The sequence below is a fragment of the Abramis brama genome (genome assembly GCF_963993115.1).
Source record: "Abramis brama genome assembly, chromosome: 6".
NCBI lineage: Eukaryota > Metazoa > Chordata > Actinopteri > Cypriniformes > Leuciscidae > Abramis > Abramis brama.
In genome coordinates, this window is record NC_139968.1 from 177,415 (window position 1) to 184,173 (window position 6,759).

At 34.7% G+C, this 6,759-nt stretch overlaps 1 pseudogene across 1 annotated transcript; it reads left to right on the top strand.

The window, feature by feature from the left end:
- The first annotated feature begins 718 nt into the window (after positions 1–718).
- LOC311085095 lies at positions 719–2,474 on the top strand (annotated as a pseudogene). Its single transcript, XR_014609592.1, has 3 exons — positions 719–787; positions 895–1,013; positions 1,701–2,474. The product of XR_014609592.1 is annotated as an uncharacterized misc_RNA (transcript).
- Positions 2,475–6,759: the final 4,285 nt, after the last annotated feature.

The window sequence follows — 6,759 nt, forward strand, 5'->3', positions numbered from 1 at the left end:
TGACGATGTGTCCAAACCAGTTGCAATGTGACAAGATTCCAGTGAGATGTCTGTTCCCACACTGAAACTTGTCTGTTGACAAAGAAGCGATAACAGCCTCAATCAGTGTAAATTAACCTTGACGCTGCATATATCACACAAGGGTTAAAAAAAAAGTTAAGTGAAACTGAAGGTAAATAAAGAGCTATTAGTACATGTTAATCAAGTTAATGTGGTTAGTCTCACCCTGGTCTAGTGTGAAAATATTCAGGAACTATATGTCTCTCAACAGTTAACCAAATGTTTGCAGTGTTAATGTAGTGATGGTATGCATGACAAAAATAATGGATTTGACCAATTAATTGCCAAGTCTCCGTAATACACCACTTGCCTGTATATTATCATATAGAATTTATAAAAATAAAGAAATTCTATTTTTCACTAGAGCTATAAAATTCTCACATTTTCTTTCTTTCTGTCTTTCTTTTCCAGTATTAAAAAAAGAAATATTGTCAGCTTTGATTAACCCATTTTGTCCTGTTTTCATTAATTCTGCTGGTCTTCCAAAATCAATTAAGATGTCAAATGTTCATAGTTCTGGGCCAGGTTATCTTTTATATTAATCAAAAGTAAGAAGCACAAAATTCCACCCACTGTAGTTAAAGACTTATCGAATTTGTAAATTATAAACGTGCAGTCAAGTTTTATAAATGCTTCATTTCCTCCTAACCATCAGCACTATCAGAAGAGAAACAACAGCACTTCAGATCTGAAAATACAAGCATCTTCTTCCTCAACAGTCACAATGGTAAGTTTCTATTCAATGAGTAAATTCATTTTCTGTTTTTAAACTCATTCAATTTTTTAGATGCATGAGTTCTTGTGCTGAAGTGAGTGATGTCTTTATGGTTTTAGGGACCATTGAAGGGTCTCATCGTCCTCTGCATGCTTCATCTGTGCGTTCAAAGCATTCAGGGTGACGTGAACACTGCTGCCCTTGCTAAAATGATTCAGTATTTTGATGACAAGTAAGTGTATTTGTACAGTTTATACTCAAATGTTATTTTCAAATTTTTTGTTTTAAAATATTTATTTTCAAATTAAAATAAAACGCATGTGCAAACTGTTGAGATGAATATAAAAAGGCATGAGGAATAAGTCAAATATTTTGGTAGCAATAAGGTTCCATTTGTTAACATGAGTTAAAATACTTTAGTTAACATGAACTAACACATAAAATACTTGAAGCGCATTTTATTAATCTTAGTAATAAGATTATTATAGTTATTATAGTTAACTAAAACAACAACACTTTGTTATTGAAATCAAACAAAATATTTAAAGAAACAAACTATATAGACAAAAAAAACTAATAAAAATTACAAAAACAACAAACTTAAACTAAAATTAAAATGAAAACGGAAAATATAAAAGTAAAAATTAATCCAAACTAGTAATCAAAGCTAATAATATCTCAGTGAAACTAAAATAACACTGCTTAATTATTTTAAACATTTACTGATACATTATTAAAATCAAAAACTGTCTGTTAATATTATTTAAACAATGAACTAACATGAACAATTTTTTTTAAACACTGTAAGAAATGTATTGCTTGTTGTTAATGTTAGTTGATGCATTAATTGAACCTCACTATTGTAAAGTCTGACCAATGTTTCTTGAAAACAGTGATAATCTTCTTGCTACTTCATGTTTTCCAGTGTCCAGCCAAGCCTGATGTTCAATATGCAATAGCGATTTCTGTCCCACAATCTCAATGTACAGATGCACAATCTGATATCACGACTGTGTTCAGCCAGGAAGAGGCAAACCATGTGAGAACCGTTCTCACTAATGGACAGAAATGTGTACTCTGTACAAATTCAAAAAATGTCATTGCTGCACGGCCAGTGCAAAAACCAAAGGAACATGCAGAGCATATTCTGCTTTATCCTCTAGGTGATTCTCCCATGGATACACTTCTAGCGAAGGCCGATCAGAATAGCTGTATAGTTTTCTATTCGTACAACTCACCTTGTGTGACGAAATGCATTCGGAGCCCTGACCATATTTTGGATGGCCTTTCAAACTGGAAAAATATCCGGAAAGATGCAATGAATGTTTTTGCCTTTGAAAAGATCTGGCAGAAGGACGCCTGGAGGAAGGACATGGCAAAAGATCTCCTAATGATTCACGACCAAGTGCCTCTTTATCGGTGTGACAACACTAATGGGATGGAATGCCAGAATTGTGTGGGAAAAAACACTAGGAATGTGATCCCTTTCTGTTTGCCTAAAAAGAAATCAGTGCTTTTGTATTTCCAGAAAATGCTCAATCAATGTTCAGTCAAAGATCAAATGCTGGCGTGTTAATGAATGATTTGCACCTCATATCTTTCATAAATCAGCGCACGTTGGGTTATGAATTCTGTATTATTACTCGCCAAACATAATTTTTCTTGAAATATATTGCTTGAACACCTGTTCTGTGCCTAATAAAATATTTTAATCAAGTGAACTTTGTCGATTTGCATGGTCAAATATTTATTGTAAATATGTGTAAACAGATCATTTAATTGGTCTTTTCATGGTGTTGCAGAAGAGGACGGTCGAGTGTCAGAATAAATACTAGGGATGAGCGAGTACAGCATTATCTGTATCTGTATCTGTATCTGTTAACCATATGAATTATCTGTATCTGTATCTGTACTCGGACTGGGTGGGGCCTAACCCGGAAGTGGGCGGGATTTAACCCGGAAGTGGGTTGGGTTGTCTTGAAATGGGCGGGGCTTTAACCGGTATGTTATTTTAAGCATGCAATTGATATGGGTTGATCAGAAATTGTTATATTTATTGCTGATTAGAAAACTATTTACATGACAGCATCAGCATTGAGCTTCAGATCAATGGTTTTGATCACGATAACAAACGAACTACAGAACAAGTTTTGCAATAATGAATACAACACATGCGGTTGCAATTATGAAGTAAAATGTAATGAACAAGAGTTTTCATCTCAACTAGGGCAGGGTGATATGGACCAAAAGTCATATCCCGATATATTTAGGCTGAATTTCGATATATGATATATATAGGCTATCCCGATATTTTTTTATTTTTCATGTTTTATTTTTTTCAAAATTTGTTGACACACACACTGAAGTACTGTCCCCCTTTACTTAACATAAATTGTAAGAATATGACTAATAGTAAAGACTAGTACTTATAAACATTGGTCTATGCTAAAGGTATTAAATAGCAGTCCCAAACTAGTTTTTGTTAATACAATGTTGGTATGAGCCACCACAGTCATTTAAAAATATAAAAAAATAACACAAAGAAAAATAAAGTGGCATTTTGGGGTTAATATTGAAACGACAGTTACCATGGTGAATACACAATACTAACAAGAACTGTTAATGAAACATGGAAACTGCTCCTGGTGAATAGAATGAGAATTATACCTGCATTACTTTTATTTTGTGTAATTTACAACGTAACGGCGTTGCATGCTCGTAGTTTATTTTGCCCTTTATATACAGTGAGGCGATACACAGCGCGCGCCGCCGCATTTGCGCGTGCAATTGAGTGTGCGCTACTACGACTACAGTATAACGGCTGACAGGACAAGAAAGTCCGTTTTTCTGAGGTGAAAGACTTTATTTCATGTTATAATATAACATGCTCTAAACACGCACGCAAAGTGGAAAAGGATGGGCGGGGGCGCGGGGAGCAGTGCAGAGAGCTCCGGGTCAGGATCACAGCGCAAATTTGAACTATATTGATATATGCGATATGGTCTAATTCCATATCGCATTAAAAAAAAATAATATATATATATATATATATATATATATATATATATATATATATTTTCTTTATATCGATATATCGCCCAGCCCTAATCTCAACATAACTTTCTTTTTTTTTTTTTTATCCGAGCACAGATATTGACTCGTATTACTCGTATAATACTCGTACTCGACAAAAGTGCTTTATCCGTACCGGATACTCGTTTCAGCCGAGTATCCGGCTCAACTCTAATGTATATGTTTGAATTTTTAAGAGAATAATGTTTATGCGTGGTTATTGGAAAAAATAAAAATGAAAGTTGCAGAAATAAGACCACAAAACACATACTAAATATGTGTAAATAAGACTTTTGACCAATGAATTGTGTAGCTTTGAGTTCTGGCTTCAAAATTATGTGAAAATCATCCAGCCTTATCGTTCTCATAAAACAGTACATTGATTTGAACTTTCTAAAACAGTTTTTTTGTCAGAAGAGGTTTATGCATGGGAGGGGTGGCCCATCAATATTAATGAGATTCAGACCAAGGGTGTGACATACACTCTAATGGGCCATCAAGTGCCTGAACAAAGAAGAGGAGATTCAAAGGTTTTGTTTTTCAATCTGTTTTATTGTAATTCCTCTATGTGGAGGAACTAAATGTTCTAAATTTGCTCTAAGCAAATCAAATGTGAGCAATTGTGAGCGATAAACAAAAGTAAAGGCAGGTATCTCACAGTAAATTCCTGTGCCCCGTTTATATGCGGGCTACAAGTAAATCAAATGAGCAAAATAAAGAATCCTGAAAAAACTATCACAGGTTATAAAAAATATATATTAAGCAGCACAACAGTTTCCAACATTGATTTTAAAAAATAGTCATCATATCAGAATGATTTCTGAAGGCTGATGGTTAGTGGAGGGTGGTCAGCAGAGCACACCCCAGCCAGCACAGTCACCTGGGGCCCAAATGGGTTTGACCTGGGCTATCTAACTGGGACCCAGACAGTTTTGTCCTCGGTTTCCATTGTTAATGTAGAGGATGTTATTGCAATTACTGCCTTGATTAATGCTTGTTTTACTTTAAAGTGATGTAACCTAAGAAGTAATAATGCTTTTGCTTAAATAGATGTATGTAACCCAATTACTAATACTACACAGAATATGTATTGAGTGATTTTACTATTGTTAAGAAAACGATTTACTTGCATGAAACATATGTATTGATTGAATTAGAGTAGAAAGCAATTATGTATTAGAAATAGTTTTATGATAAATGGAAAATGTACTAGTTAAGGTATGTGTTACAGACGATGAAAAGAAGAAAGAAGAGAAAGAGAGCACGGAGGCGCTGTCGGAAGATACACCGTAAACAACTGAGGGCTGTGAAGAAGAAATTGGCAGAACTCCATTTGATGACGACAGAGGAGAGTGTGGAACCTGCATTTCGAAGCCTGCGTATAAAAGACTGAGAGAGAGACTGAATTGCTGGAGACTGATAAGCGCAGTGTCCCTCGACGCCTGTTACCAGCTGATTGTACCTTAATAGAAACGTATTGTTGTAACTTTACTATTGTACCTTTGTATAACCTTTGTTAACTTTAATAAAACTAATATTATATTATTGGCAAGATATTGTCTGCCTGAGTAATAATTTAAGAACCTTAAGCAAGAACTGACCACAGGGAAGTCTGCTGAACTAATTGTAAGTACTCTTTGAATGCTTATAGTTGTGTCCAGATTCGACTTTCCTTACCTACCTGAGAATAAATAATAAATAGGTAAAAGGTGTAAAGGTTAAAAGAGACACCATAAAACACCATGTTGGCCCCACATGGGTTTGCCCAGATGAAATGAACACTGCTTAGTGTGCACAGTACAGGCTGTTTAATGTAACACTTAATCGGTGTTGGAGGTAATGAGATAATTAGGTGATTGAATAATGATTGTGCATTATTGACGAACACCTGCTGTTAACAAGCATAATCACTGAAGGAAAGAGAAACACAAGAACTACTTCCAGCCACAGCCTTGGATGAAATCAACTGAAGATAAAATACATTACATCTCTCAAGATCTCATTAAACAACTCCACAAACAGCATTACCAACTTAATTTATTAGTAACCAGACTGACTTTATTTCTGTCAGACATCTACAGAAAAGAATTAAGAAGAGGTTTAGATGTTGATTATTTATTTGAAAGTAATAGTTTGATTTGATGTTACCATTGTGGCGATCAGTGTGTGCTTTAGTCAGGCTCTTGACTTTTTAACATTAGTTTTTCGCTGGCAGCTGTGGCAGAGAAAACATAGTCAGATGCTGTAAGCTGATTGATGATAAGAATATAATCATCATATAGTGGCTTAGCTCATTGATTATGTGTGAGGTTTATGTTATTCATTTTGTTTTATTGTTGTGATTCTGCAACAAGAGAATAATATGATTTAATTAGAACGTCTATTATTTTTAACACACTATTTACATATTTTGAGCTCCCCCTAATCTTACTCACACACAGACATCAAGAATCAGCATATGAAACTCAACAATGGTGACATGCTTCATGGTGCAATGCATTCTGGGAGCCATGGATAAGTTTCGTATGATACACCCAGAATGCATTGCAGCATCAATGTCACCATTGTTGAGATTCATATGCTGATTCTTGATGTCTGTGTGCAAGTAGAACTTGCTGAAGTCCAACATGTGTAAAGGGTGTTTTAAAAATCATTTGATGTTCTGATTAAACTGTACTGGATCTCTTGCTATAGAATCACAACAATAAAACAAAATGAATAACATACTACCCGTATAAACCTCACAAATAATCAATGAGTTAAGCTACTATATGATGATTATATTCTTTTCATCAATCAGCTTACAGCATCTGATTATATTTTCTCTTGCTGTTCTCACCATAACAAACAGACACAGCTGCCAGAGAAAAACTAATGTTAAAAAGTCAAGAGCCTAACTAAAGCACACACTG